The sequence below is a fragment of the Macaca thibetana genome, chromosome 6 (assembly GCF_024542745.1).
Source record: "Macaca thibetana thibetana isolate TM-01 chromosome 6, ASM2454274v1, whole genome shotgun sequence".
Taxonomy (NCBI): Eukaryota; Metazoa; Chordata; class Mammalia; order Primates; family Cercopithecidae; genus Macaca; species Macaca thibetana.
In genome coordinates, this window is record NC_065583.1 from 148,894,973 (window position 1) to 148,911,159 (window position 16,187).

At 33.0% G+C, this 16,187-nt stretch overlaps 1 long non-coding RNA gene across 1 annotated transcript in view; it reads right to left on the reverse strand.

The window, feature by feature from the left end:
* Positions 1-8,935, reverse strand: part of LOC126955959 (uncharacterized) — a 123,014-nt gene extending 114,079 nt beyond the window's left edge. Inside the window, exon 1 of the long non-coding RNA XR_007726208.1 lies at positions 8,802-8,935. This is a non-coding gene — a long non-coding RNA (uncharacterized LOC126955959). The remainder of the gene's footprint in view (positions 1-8,801) is intronic.
* Between the last annotated feature and the right edge of the window lie 7,252 nt (positions 8,936-16,187).

A 16,187-nucleotide genomic window follows, 5' to 3' on the forward strand; every position in this document is an offset into this window, starting at 1 on the left:
CTGGTAAAAACAAAACAAAATTATCAAACATTGCATGTTATATATTGATGATTAGTATGAAAAAGGAAATCCTAGGAGTCAAAAATCATAAAGTTTTAAATAAAAGATTGATATGTTTCACTAAGAATTCATCAGTATTTACTATATTGCAAATACAGTAAACAAAATGATAGACTACCAACTAGAAAAAATTATATGTATTTTACAGTGTTAAAGGTTTTAATAAAAATATAAAGAACTCTTAAATAATCAACCAATCAAATAGAAAAAAAGGTGGGCAAATTTTTTTTTTTTTTTTTTTTTTTTTTTTTTTTGAGACGGAGTCTCGCTCTGTCGCCCAGGCTGGAGTGCAGTGGCCGGATCTCAGCTCACTGCAAGCTCCACCTCCTGGGTTCGGGCCATTCTCCTGTCTCAGCCTCCTGAGTAGCTGGGACTACAGGCGAAAGGTGGGCAAAATTTTTAAGTAGTGATTTTATGGAAGAGGAAATTTGAATAGCCAACAACTGTCTGGAAACGATACTAAAAACATCAACAAGGTGGAAAATAAAAAATCAAAAATCAATAAATTACACACTTCGATCAAACAAGATGTTTCAGTCCTGGTTACTTCACAGGTTGGTAAAGATTAATGTAGTGGAAATCTCATACATTGCTGGAAAAAAATAAAAGTTTTATAAACCCATTAAAAGTGATTTAATTTTCTTTAAAAATCTAGACATATGAATAAGAAGCAACCTAGTACATGAATGTAATGGTAGTTCAGTAATAAAGTTCACAACAGAAATGTTTTTTACAGCAATAAATGGAATCAAAGTAAGTGTTTCCAACAAGAAATGAAAAAATTGTGTTACCTATTAATTATATATGCATAACTCCCTTTAAATAATATTCAAAGACATATAAATCACAATAGCATTTTGTTTAAAGTTACATATTTATGTGCAATATATCTAAAAGCAATTGAAAAATTTGCATAACATAAAAATTATTGCTTCATGAGTACACAGAGAGTGAGATAGGATCATGTACAGAGATGGTATAAAATCTTCAGTTTTTCTCTATGGGTGTGTGTTGGTGGGGGGAGGTATATTCATCTGTATTGATTTTATTGTTGTATTTTACCCAATATTAATTGTTAAATATCCTTTGTATGTATTTAATATTTAGTTAAGTAAAAACAAAACCATCCAAATTAAAAAACATCTTTATTAAAAAGACATTATAGTATATAGCAACAAAATATGATCATCATATCTATATTTGTACTTTTATATGTTTATTTATTTTAAGCCTTTTTTAGGCATGCCAAACATGGATGACCACTATTATTTCACTTGGATTTCTTGCAACAAGGTATCATGTCAAACTAGACAAACTAAATAAATGTAAAACAAACCACTCGTTGAAACTTTGTGGAAAATTTAGAATATTCTAGTCTTTCTAATGTCTCACTTTTAAAAACTAAAGTCAATTATTTAATGTTTGAAAAGTAAATGTCCCAGGCAGAGGCAAAATGTAAATCTGTTCATCATTTAATTCATATATTGAATGTTTTAAAAGATAATTTCCTAAAGTAACATTTTATTCATGCTATAGAGCTATTTTATAGGTTTTTAAAAAAATTATTGCTGTGTAGTAGGCACTTGTAACAATGAATAACAACTGTTCATATGATCTTTAGTTGTTACACTGGTAAGGTTCACATTACTAGTGTAATGGATAGATACATTAAATTGTGATTTGCTTATTAAAAGAGGGAAGCTTAGCTTTCTTTAAGAGTAAAAAAAAGAGACTTGGGAATTCAGTTAATTCTATAAAGTAGAAATAATTTATAAAGTGATACCTGAGTTGGAAACAGCATTTAACTAAATAAGAAGTCAAAGAAAAGCTATTTTAAGAAGAGTGCATAGAAAATTAGAAGGCCTGAAGGTGGGAAAGAGCAGTACGTACACTGAGAAAACTGAGTAATTCATTTGTGTGGAAAATGAAGCTGAAGGGGATAGTTGCAAGATGACTCCATTTATGATACTGAGGAGGTAATGGCTCAATTAATGTAGGGCTTCAAAAGTCACAATAGTGTGTTTAGATTTTTATCCTGAAAGCAATAAGAGGTCTTTGTAGTTAGTTCTTAACAATAGCTGCACGATCAAATTTGACTTAATATCACATTGTACATGTAGAGTGGAGGATGGTATGGTAAACAAAGAAATAACAACTAAGGCACTTTCCCTGTAATCCATGCAGTCTATTACAGAGTAAACAAAGACAATGAGAAGGGCAGGAGGAATAAAAAAAAAGATTAGTGAGGAATTTTGAATTTCAGAATTTCAGAACTTGGAGATTAAGTGGATGTGGGGGTGGTGAGCAAGAGAAAACGCTCCAAAATGTCATATTTCTGGCTTTGACAAAGTGAATTGCTCTTACATTCATTTAGATAGATTTCAAAGTAAATATATTTCAAATATAGCCAATTATTTCTGTACTCTCTTCTATTTCATTTATCAATGTTTCCACTATGATACCTATATGAAGCCTAATTTGATTACTGAGGACTTCTAGAAATTTCTGATATTGAAAAGTGTAAGTCATCAATCTTTGTTTAGTTCAAGATTTTTGCTGGCAAAATTCTCAGTTTTTTGAATTTTCATATAGATTTAGCATCAACTTGTCAATGTCTACAAAAATAACAACTGGAATTTTGAAAAAAAAAATGTGTTGAAACTGCAGGTAAATTTAGATCTTATCAACATCCTCTGCTATGTCTTATCCATGCCTGTGGAATATATGTTTATTTTTCTAAGTCATTTTTAATTTCTTTCTTTTGTAGTATGCAGTCTTGCTCCTTTTTTTTGTTAAATTTATTTCTAAGTATTGCTTTTTAACTTTGATTATATGAAAATAATATTTCCAAAATTTAATTTTTGGATTGTATATTGCTAGTTTAAAAAATGCACTTGCTCTATTACATTCACATTGCATTCTACAGTCTTATTGAACTTGTAGATAACTTGTAGTCTTATATTTTTTGTAGGTTCATTAGGATTTTATACATACAAGATCATGTCATCTGTGATTAGAGAGAGTTTTACTTCTTGTATTTCAATTGGAATGTCTTAATTTATTTTTCTTGCATAGTAGGCTTGGATAAAACCTCCAATACAGTGTTAAATAGAAGTGGTGAAAAGTAGACATCCTTGTATTGTTCCTGAACTTAGCAGAAAAACATTTAGATTTTGATGATTTTTCAGGTTAAGAAAATTTCTTTCTATTTGTCATTTCAATGTTTTTTAATCACAAAAGAGTATTGGATTTTGTCATATGTTTTCCTTTTGCATATCTTAAAAATATTATGTGTTATTTGCTATGATGTGATCTATATATACAACATATATACATACACATACACACACATATATACATATATATACATATATACATACACATACACACAAAATATATATATATACAACTTTTTTTTTTTTTTTTTTTTGAGATTGAGTCTTGCTCTGTTGCCCAGGCTAGAGTGCAGTGGCATGATTTCAGCTCACTGCAAGCTCCACATCCTGGGTTCACACCACTCTCCTGCCTCAGTCTCCTGAGTAGCCAGGACTACAGGCACCCGCCACCACACCCAGCTAATTTTTGTATTTTTAGTAGAGACGGGGCTTCAACGTGTTAGCCAGGATGGTCTTGATCTCCTGAGTTCGTGATCCAGCTGCCTCGGCCTCCCAAAGTGCTGGGATTACATGCATGAGCCACCGTGCCTGGCCATATATTTTAATTTATTTTGATGGCATAATACAATGATTGATTTTCATACAATGAACTACCCTTGCATTCCTTGACCAATTCCACTTTGCCATAGTGTATTATCCTTTCATATGTTTCTATATTTGGTTTTCTAGTATTTTATAGGACTTTTGAATTAATACTCATAAGAATTTTTTCATCTGCAATTTTCTCTTCCTGTAATGTTATTGCAGGAAGTGCCATTTTGATATTAAGGATTGACTGGACTCATGGGATGACATTGATAATATCTAATTCTCATAATTTTGGAAGAGTTTTTGAAGGATCAGTGTTAACTTTTTTCTAAACACTCTGTAGATTTTGTTAACGAAACCATACGAGCATAGATTTTTCATCCAGGGAATGTATTTTGGTTTCTAATTCAATCTCTATTTATTATAGGCCTACTTAGGTTTTCTTTTTCTTCTTGAGTCTGTCCCAGTAGTTTTTGTCTTTCACAAAATGCATTTATTTTATGTAGATCATCTAATTTATTAGCATACACTTATTCAGAGTATGTCCTTATAGTTCATTTGATTTCTGAATGTTTTTTAATTATGTCATTAGCAAACTTCTTGCATTCCTGATTATAGTAATTTCAGATTCTGTCTTTATTTTCTTGTTTAGTCTAGGTGGGGGGTTTCAAATTTTTGAATGGTTTCAAAGAATCAATTTCAGGTTTCATTGATGTTATCTCTACTTTTTTCTATTCATTAATTGATCAATTTTCTTTTACATCCTATTTATGGAAATGCAAATTATTATAGCCATTATAGAAAACATTATGCAGGTTCCTCAAAAAATGAAACAAAGAACTATCATATGATAAAGAAATCCCATTACTGAGTGCATATATGTATTAGTCCGATCTCATGCTGCTATAAGGACATAGCCAAGACTGGGTAATTTATAAAGGAAAGAGGTTTATTGACTCACAGTTTTGTATGACTGGGAAAGCCTCGGGACACTTACGATTATGGTGGAAGGGGAAGAAAACGCATCCTTTTTCACATAACAGCAGGAGAGAAAAGTGCAGAGCGAAAAGGGAAAAGGCCCCTCATCAGATTTCATGAGAACTCACTCACTATCATGAGAAAAGCATGGTGGAAACCGTCTCCATGATTCAATTACCTCCCACCAGACCTCTCCCATTACAGGTAGGGATTAGAAGAACTACAAGATGAGATTTGGTCGGGGGGTCACAAAGCCTGACACATTATTCTGCCCTTGGTCCCTCCCAAAACTCACATCCTCACATTTCAAAACACAATTATGTCTTTCCAAGAGTTTCCCAAAATCTCAACTCATTTCAGCGTAAACTCAAAAGTCAAAGTACAAAGTCTCATGTGAGACAAGACAAGTCCCTTCTGCCTATGAGTCTGTAAAATCAAAAGCAAGTTAGTTACTTCCTAGATACAATGGAAGTACAGGAATTTGGTAAATACACCCATTCCAAATAAGATAAATTGGCCAAAACAAAGGGGTTACAGGCTCTATTCAGGTCTGAAATCCAATGAGACAGTAATTAAATCTTAAAGCTCTGAAATAATCTCCTTTGACTCCACGTCTCACATTGAGGCAACGTTGATGCAAGAGGTGGGCTCCCAAGGCCTCAGGCAGTGTCACACCTGTGGCTTTGCAGGGTACAGTCCCACCTCCTGGTTGTTGTCACAGGCTGTTGTTGAGTGTCTGCAACTTTTCCAGGTGCACTGTGCAAGCCATTGGTGGATCTACCATTCTGGGATCTGGAGGATCATGGACCTCTGATCACAGCTCCACTAGGTAGTGCCCCAATGCGGACTCTATGTGGAGACTCTGACCCCACATTTTCCTTCTGCACTACCCTGGCAAAACTTCTCCATGAGGGCTGCACCCCTGCAGCAAACTTTGGCCTGGGCATCCAGGTGTTTCTATACATCCTCTGAAATCTAGGCAGAGGTTCCTAAACCTCCATGTTTGACTTTTGTGTACCTGCAGGCTCAACATCACATGGAAGCTGCCAAGGCTTGGGGCTTGCACCTACTGAAGCCATGGCCCAAGCTATACCTTGGCCCCTTTTAGACACAGCTGGAGTGGCTAGGATGCAGGGTATTAATGCCTGAGGCTGCACACAGCCGAAAGGCCATGGGAACAACTCATGAAACCACTTTTTCCTGCTAGGCCTCTGGACCTGTGAGGGGAGGGCTGCCATGAAGGTCTCGGACATGCCCTAGAGACATTTTTCCCATTGTCTTGGTGATTAACATTTGTCTTATTTGTTACTTATGAACATTTCTGCAGCAGGTTTGAATTTCTCACCATAAAATAGAGTTTTCTTTTCTATTGAATTAACTCAATTTTAAATTACACAAAAACTTTGCTCCAATATGTCTTCATCCCCCATCTTTTTAGCTATTATTACCATATAGATTACATCTTTATATATTATAAACCCATCAACAGCTTTATAATTATTGCTATATGCATTGTCTATTAAGCTGCATATCAGGAGAAAAATATTACAAATAAAAATCTAAACTGTATTTTAATGTTAAATACATAGTTACTTTTCCCAGTATCCTTTATCTTTTTATCTGGTTTCAAGTTACTATCTTGTGTCTTTTTATTTTAGCATGAAGAATAGCCTTTAATATTTCTTTTAGGGAAATTTGGCTTGGTACCAATTCTACTAGCTTTGTTTATCTAGCACTATCTTAATTTCTACTTTACTTTTGAAGAATAATTTTGACAGATATAAAACTCTTGGAAGAGTCTTTTTATTTTAGTACATCGAATATATTATCCCATTGCCTCTTATCTGTATAGTTTCTGGCGATAAGTCAGCTATTAATTTTACTGAGGAGTTCTTATACAAGGTGAATCACTTTTCTTTTGGTGTTTTCCAATTCTCTGTGTTTGGCATTAGATGTTAAAGCTGAACTTACTCATATATTTACATCTAGTAATGTGAATAACTCTGTAAGTAAAAAGCATATGCATCAAGAACATACAAAAATGTTAATAGCACCACCATTCCTAATGGCTTCAAACTAGAGCTATTTGTGATATGTTTAATGTTAAACAAAATATAATGTATATACGTATTTTGCTAGATATTTTTATGACATATTTGAAACTACATATGTGTGTGTACATATATATCTACATATAAATATATAAAGTTGGGGTAAGTAGAGTAATAAAAAAGCAGCATCATTAGAAAAGTTGTAACAACATTTGAGCTTTGAAGAATAAGTAGACACATTTTGTCATTTCCAAACATAAGTAAAAATTTAGAAATAATAAAAGCTAGCCCGTAAGCAACTAAAATAGTTTCCTAAAAATTCAGGGGAAAATACTGGTATTTGTTTTAAGATAGATAAAAGATCAGATTTCTTTATACAAATATTTTTAAAAGTCATATAAAAATAAAGCTGGGGGGGGGGGCTAATTTTTTGTATTTTTAGTAGAGACGGGGTTTCACCGTGGCGATCTCCTGACCTTGTGATCCCACACTTGTACCGCGCCCGGCCCTGCACTTTGGGTAGATCCCTGCAGGTGGGCAAATCACCCGAGGTCAGGAGTTCAAGACCAGCCAGGCTAACATGGTGAAACCCAGTTTCTACTAAAAATACAAAAAATTAGTCTAGCGTGGTGGTGAAGACCTGTAATCCCAGCTATTCTGGAGGCTGAGGCAAGAGAATTGCTTGAACCCAAGAGGCAGAGGTTGCAGTGAGTCTAGATCGCCCCATTGCACTCCAGATTGGGCAACAGAAGTGAAACTCTGTCTAAAAAAAAAAAAAAAAAAAAAGGTGGAAACCACTGTTAAAGAGACATGCCGAAATCCATCTACAACTAATAACATAATAATTTAAAAAAACATTTGACAAAACCTCAAAAATTCCCTGGTGTAATTTAATTTTGTATATACAATCTAAATCTAAAAGTATTATAGTAATTACATATAACAGTACATGATAAGAAATGATGCTTCCAAATAAAGGTTCAGTTAAACTGGATTTGCACTACACTATATACATTGACTTGCAGTTTCTGGGACTAATGAATTAAAGAGAATATTTAGATTCTAGAGAGGTGAGCATCATGAAAATTATAAATGAGTTTATTAATAATGTCTTATTCTCTAAAGATCAAGGCTGTTTATACATATATACACACATATATTTGTGTAAATAATATAATAGGGTTGTATAGTACTCTATAACCAGATAAAAAATTTTGCCATTCTCCAAAACTTTAACATTAAATGAGGGAACTCTAGAGAATATAAGTGACATAAAGAACAAGCATTTTTTTTTCCTAAAGGGAGAATACATGTATACTGCATACACATGAAGATTTTCTTTGATAATATTATGCTATCAGAGCCTACTATCATGCATAGAAAATAGATGTGCATGCAATAAAAAGTTTTAATGAAGAAATAACTTAATTAATTGTGTCTTAATTTCTTTCATTGATATTTTATAGTTTTCAGTGTACAAATCTTTCACCTCCATGGTAAAATTTATTACTAGTTATTTTTACACTATCATAAGTGAGCTTGTTTTGTTGATTTCCTTTTCATCTGAGTCATTACTTGTATAGAAATGCTACTGCTTTTTGTGTGTTGATTTTGTATCTTGTAACTTTACTGAATTTATTTATTAGTTCTAAAAGATTTTATGAGGGCTTCAGGGTTCTCTACATATAGATATGCCATATACTAATAAAAATACAATATTGTGTTGCTTAGCACTTTCTTCATGACCATATATGATAGTAGTCCCTTAAGAATATCATAGAGCTAAAGAAAAATCCGTGTTGCCTAGTGACATCATAGCCATCATGACATTATAAGTACAAGGCATTATTACTCATTTGTTTGTGGTCATGCTGATGGAAACAAATCTACTGTGCTGCAAGTTGTACAAAGATACTTGGCAATAACCATAAATGACTATGTTACTGGTTTACGTATTTACCATACTATACCTTTTATTGTTATTTTAAACTGTATTCCTTTGACTTACTTAAAAAAATAAGTTAGCAGTATAATAGCCTCAGGTAGGTCCTTCAGGAAGTATTCCGGAAGAAGACATTATTGTAGAAGATGGCAAAGCCATGTGTGTTATTATCCCTGAAGACTTTCTGGTGGGACAAGATATAAAGATGGAAGAGAGAGACATTGTTAATTATGATTTTGTGCGGGCCTAGGCTAATGTATGTGTATGCTTCTTAGTTTTTAACAAAAACATTTAAAAAGTAAAAAAAAAAAATAAAGTAATTAAAGATAGTAGAATAAGGATATAAAGAAAATATTTATGTGTAGCTGTACGATGTCTGTGTGTTTTAATCTTAGTGTTATTATAAAAGATTTAAAAAGTTAAAGAATTCAAAAGTTTAGAAGTTTAAAAAGGTAGAGTAAGCTAAGGTAAATTTATTAGTAAATATAGTAAAAATATATATATTTCATGTATACTAAGTGTACAGTGTTCATGGAACAACACTGTGGTGTAGAGTATTGTTCTAGACCTTCATATTCACCTTCCACTCAACTTCCAGTCCTGTAAGCTGCTTTCATGTTGAGTGTCCTATACAGGTATACTATTTTTAAATCTTCTATACCATATTTTTACTGAACCTTTTCAATATTCAGCTATGTTTAGAAACACAAATATTTAACATTGTGTTATAATTGCCTACAGTATGTAACACAGTAACATGCTGTACAGGTTTGTAGCCTGGGAGAAATAGACTATCACATATAGCCTAGGTGTGTAGTGGGCTATAGATTTAGATTTGTATAAGTACACTCTATGATGTTCACACATGATGAAATCCCCTAATGACACATATCTCAGAACACATCCCTGTCATTAAGTGAAACATAACATAATTTTTCTTTTTTCTTTTCTATTTGATGCCTTTTGTTTTTTCTTTTCTTCTTTTCTTGTCTAATTGCTCATGCTAGTACTTCCAGTACTATGATAAACAGAAGTGGGGAGAGTGTACATCCATGCCTTGTTCTGGACCTGAATGGAAAATCTTTTGGATGAAATTACTATCTCATAAAAATATATGCACTGCCATGTTCATTGCAGTATTATTCATAATAAAGAAACAACCTAATTGCCCATGATGGGCAAATGGATATAGAAAATGTATACATATATACAGTGGAATATTATTCAGTTTTAAACAGATGTACCTGGAGGACATTATGCTAAGTGAAATTAGCAGACACAGAAAAGACTATTGCGTGATCTCCCTGAGAAGGAAACAGTAGTTACCAAGGTTAGTGGTACAGAAGAGATAAGGAGATGTATGTCAAAGGATGCAAAACAGCAGATACATAGGATGAACAATTCTAGAGAGCTAATGTACCACATAAGGACTAAAATTAATAACATGGTATTAAGATTTTTGTTAAATAGGTAGAGTTTATCTGCTCTAGTCACAAAAACCCTATGACAGATGATAGGTGTGTTAATCTTCACAACAGTATTCTTTTAGTATCTATATGGATTCAGTAACATCATGTTGTAAACCTCAAATAAACATAACATAGTTTATTTAAAAAATAAACTAATCAGATGCAATTGCATATTTGAGGTAAAATGTAAATTAATTACTGCCTGTTTTACATGTTTTCACAGTGAAATATGCAGTTTTTCACATCAAGGATAATATCAATTTCTTTCTCTTGGTGATGCCTGTTAAGTACAGGTACTAAACATAATAAAAGCGCTTATTTTATGGTGTACCTACTATAAGTTACATACTGTAAACTCTTTTTTAAATACTACATTCTCTTTTCATATAAACCTCATTTTCCCATTGTTACAAATAAATAAGTTTTAGGGAGGTGAAGAATCTTGCCCAGGGTTTTACCTGATGGCAAGGGCCATGATGACAATCCAGGTGAAGTGAATTGACTTGAATTCAAAGCTCTTTATCTCAACCTCTATGTTATAGGTTTTTATAAACCACGTTCTACTAAAGACAAGCACTGTTTTATTTCTCTTCAGGAAACGTTATACTTTTCCACACTGTTCCTTTGGAATTACCTATGTTTTCCTACGATAAAGCTAAGTCAGGGATGGTTATTTTTAAGACTATATATTAATAGATTTCTAAATAGGTCTTGAATTTCTGACTCTTATTCAATATTAATTAACCATAGGATGTACTAATTCGTGTATTTATTTACACAGAAAATATTTTTAAGTAGCTGCTATGTGTTAAAATTGAGTTAAATGCTAATATTCATTAGTGTTTTATAACCAGTTCCAACTAATATTTTTATTTTTGCAATATTTGAGGTCAAAAATCCAACTATAACTTACCTTGTATTTTATAAAACTAGATACAAAGCAGCAAAATCTGTTTTAGCATGTTTGTTATGTGTTCCATGAGTTATGAACACTTACAGGGAAATGCAATACAAATTTAACTATTGATTTTTTTATAATTTCTAGAAGATTATAGTGGCTCACTTGATGCAATAAGAAGCATTTCTATTAGGATAATTTTAGAGACAATATAAAAAGCTGGATTTTATGTGTATGTGTTTTGAGTGAGAAAACATATCATCAGTAACTATAATGAACAGTATAGACTTGCAGCATTCAAAGGAAAATCATCTCTCAGCAGTACATTTTCTGCAGCTTCATGCCAGGATAGAAATAATTTCCTACTGCTCTAGCTCTTGATAGGTGTATAGGCAAGAGAGGACTAAATTTCTACTCTTCTGTTTTGCTTGTAGTGGTCATTTAATTTAAATCTTTTAAATTTTAGATATGTATTTCATCAAAATATTATATCTCAAGCATATTCAAATTGTAGTTTTAAACAATTCAGGGCAAGATAAAATTGAGAAACATTATTATAATCACGTGTGTAGAATTTAAGCTCTTAAACACTGACTTCAAAAGTCATTTGTAAGCTTTGTTAATACTGTCCATATGCAGAACCTGCTGGACTTAGTTATTGCCATTTTAATTTTATTTAATGTGATTATACTTAATTTAATTTTATGTGATGTATTAAGTGACCTGCAAGAAAAAGTTGTAGAACTGTTAATGCTATTTATGATAAGCGACCACAATGTTAAGTGCCTATTAGTGGCTTAATAGCTGCTTTAATGATATACTGACATTAAAAAAAAAGTAAAATTATCAGTTACTGTCAAAATGAGAATATTTCCAAATATAATTTAAAGAGACAGTGGGTTTAGTTTTACTTTAACGAGATAACAGTGCGTTAGCTTTTCAACAGTCTGTATTTTTCTAACACTTTCAGGATATGTTAATTCACAGTAGATCACTGCAAAAAGGTAGTCTGCGTAATTTTCAAAAATTCAAATAAATCCATATATACAAAATTTGAAATGTTAGAAATTCTGTCGAAGTAATTACTTGAAACACAGGCAGCAAATAAGTTTATGATATCTTAATCAAGAAAATTTTATATTTATATTTATTTCAGAAATTATAAATATTACTATATAGATATAATAACATAGATGACTTACTCACAGATTAGGGTTTTTTCTTCTACTCATTTAGAAAACTTAATTTAATTGCTACCTACCTTTACTTCTATTTGACGAAGATTGTCAGGGACACCCTGATCATTTTTGGCAATTTAAAGATTTGGCCATCAAAATATAGGGACAGAAGGTGTATTCAAAACTTGATAAATATATAATAATGAGCATCATTAGAGAAAAAAGGCAGATCTCATAAAACATTAAATATAACTTTTTAATTAAGTTTGAAATCCAATTCTTTTTACTGTGTTCTATGTAAAAATGTTTATGGTTTATGTTTCATAAATGAATTATTTTTATAAATATTTATGCTTTGTGAATAAATTTATTAATTTGATACTTTTATTTATATGTTTAAAAATTTTACACAATATAGTTATATCTAATTTACATATAAATAGAATTTAAATTGTATACAGCTTTAGAAAACCCAGAATTGAGTTTCATAAACAAAGGTCAGTAATAGTTTCAATAATAACAGTAAATTTCCAGGTAAATCCAGGACTATGGGATGTTGCAACATAGAATATATATTAAATAATTAACAATGAGAACTGTCTGCGTGAGCCTGTCTATTCGGAAAAGGAGAAAAAAAAAGAAAGGAAAAAAGGAAAAAACAAAGAAACACAAGTGCTCACTCAGCTGGTTGGATGACAGTTTTAACAAACAAAATGGGTTAAGCACATTGTTAACACACTGCCCTGTGTTTTGACTATTAAAATAAAAACACTACCACCACCAAAATGTAGTCTTAATGATACAAAGAACTATAAAGGAGAAAAATACACTCATAATGTCAGTTAATATTTGGAAATTTGAAATGGATGGAGTCATGAAACAAAAAATTAGATACTTTGATGTCTACTACAAAGAAGGATGTAAGTGAAAAGGAAGCTGTTTCACACTGTAGGAGCCAGTAAATGTTCAGAAATTGTATGAGGTGGGTACCTCAAAATGCATAGGTGAGAAATGGGATGAATACTAATGAATTTATTCAAAGTCTGTTTATAAAGTATTCAGAATTGCAATTCCTCTTTTTTACCTAGGCAGGAGACGGGGGCTTTATTCCCTTAAAAAATGGAAACATACAATATCTGGGCCTGCGGCACATTGCACTCCAGGGGATGAGAAAAGATGCTTGAACTGTGAACAGTGGGGCTTCTCAGAAATCCAAATCTACTAGCTCCCAGAATGCTACCAGAAAGCTTCTTTCACTACCTCTGTGGCCACTAGCCCTACATTCTTGGCTCAATGTAAAGCATCCTCCCCAGAGGAACGCTTGGCCAAAAAGAGTAAAACGGAATATTTAGATGCTGCACTTGTTTTCTCAAAATAAAGAGACCAATCAATTCCCTATAAAAATTCCTCCACATTCAACTCCTGCTCCTCCATTGCTCCTAATAAGCTTTTGAGCTTTTTACTCAGTTTTCCATTTAAAGAATTAAGAACTAATATATAGTTGACCATTAGACAACATGGGGTCTAGGGATGACCCTTGCACTGTTCAAAATTCACATATAACCTTGACTCTCAAAAAACTTAATTACTAATAACCTGCTGTTGACTGAAAGCTTTAGCAATAACATAAACCATTGATTAACCAATTTTGTATATTGTATACTGTATTCTTACAATAGCATAAGCTATAGAAAAGCAAATGATGGCCGGGCGCGGTGGCTCACGCCTGTAATCCCAACACTTTGGTAGGCCAAGGCGGGCGGATCACAAGGTCAGGAGATCGAGACCATCCTGGCTAACATGGTTAAACCCCGTTTCTACTAAAAATTTTTTTAAAAATTAGATTAAAAAAAATTAGACTGGCATGGTTGCGGGAGCCCGTAGTCCCAGCTACTTGGGAGGCTGAGGCAGGAGAACGGCATGAACCCAGGAGGCGCAACTTGCAGTGAGTTGAGATGGCGCCACTGCACTCCAGCCTGTGCAACAGAGTGAGACTCCATCTCAAAAAAAGAAAAAAGAAAAAGAAAAGAAAAGAAAATGTTATTTAAAACTCATAAGATGAAATATATTTAATATTCATTGAGTGGAAATGGATCATTTTAAAGGTCTTTACCCTTGTTGTCTTCTTGTTGAGGAATCTTAGGAGAAGAGGAAAGAAAAGGGGTTTGTCTTGCTATATCTGGAGTGGCAGAGTGAACGGAAATCTGTATGTAAGCGGACCCACACAGTTCTAACCTGTGTTGTCCAAGAGTCACCTGCACATGGTAGAAAACTTATCAAGAGGAGGTGGAGCAAGATGGAGAAATAGAAGGCTCCACTGATCATCCCCTCACAAGACACCAATTTAACAACTATCTGCACATAAAAGCACCTTCATAAGAACCAAAAATTACATGAGCATTCACAGTACCTGGTTTTAACTTCATGTCACTGAAGGAGACACTGAGGAGGTAGAAAAAACAGTCTTGAATTGCTGCCACCCCTCTATCCCCCCACAGTGGAGGTGTGAAGAGAGAAAATCTGAGCTACTTGGGAGACGGAGAGTATAGCAATTGTGGGACAGTGCGTTGAACTCAGTGCTGCTCTGTTATAGAAGAAAGCAAAACCCGAATAACTCAGCTAATGCCAGCAGACAGAGGGAGCATTTAGCCCAGTACTAAACAGAGAAGACTCACTTATGCCAGCAGTTGGAACTTAGGTTCCCGCATGCTTCGCTACCACAGGCTAAAGTGCTCTGGGGATCTAAATAAGTTTGAAATGCAGTCTAGGCCACAAGGACTGCAACTCCAAGGTTGCAGGAGTGCTGAACAGGGCTCAGAGCCTGGGGACTTCGGGGACATGGAACCTACTGAGACACCAGGTGGGGTAGCTAAGGAAGTGCTGGTGCCACACCTCCCCTAACTCCAGGTGCCACAGCTCATGGCTCCAAAAGGGACCCTTTCCTTCCACTTGAGAAGAGGAGAGGAAATAGAGGGAAAACCTTTGACTTGAATTGCAAATACTAGATTAGTCACTTCAGGGAAGGGCATTGGTCAGAGTCATGAAAGCCCCTGTCTTCTCAGTGAGAAGAAGTGTGAGTTTGAATACAATGGGGGGCAATTTTGCCCTAAGCAGTTCCCAGCTTGACTTTCCCCTTTAGCTGAGTGATTTTGGGGCCCCAAGATTTATTTTCCTTTCACAGTATGTATGATCATAGCATGAACAGATTATTCACAAAAAAACAAATCAAATATACATGCAAAAGATATTTCTTCATGATTAATCATAAAAAAAAACTTAATAATTTAACGTGTAATTATGTCAAAATACATATAATATATAAGTAGTACTACTTATATTATAAATTATAATATATATTATATGTACTATATATACATCATATAAATGCATATGACTTCTAGACTGTGGAGTTATGGTAGTTTTTTTTTTTACTTTAATAAGTAAATGTAATTATAATAGAATGTGATCTTTTTGTTAAAACATTAACTGGGATTGTATATATATTGGTACTACTTACTATTTTATATATATAATATTAAAGTAGTAGTACTTATACATTATAACATTATAATATATAAGTAGTAGAAATACTACTATATACATATATTAGTAGTAAGAAGCATTGATAAGGATAAAAAGAAATGCATGTTCTCATATGTTTTTGGCAGAAGATTTTATAAAAAACTTCTGAAAAGTATTTTATTAATATGTATCAATATGTGATATATATATCTTTTGACAAACATTTCTGCTTCTAGAGTTGCTGTCTAATGAAATAATTTGATTAACATGAGAATAACTTGTAATTTGTAAAACTGAACTCAGAAATCTTCAAATTTATGGTAAATATGAATCTTTATGTCTGAATTGTACAAAATAAGAATAACTGAAAAATGCCAAATAATCA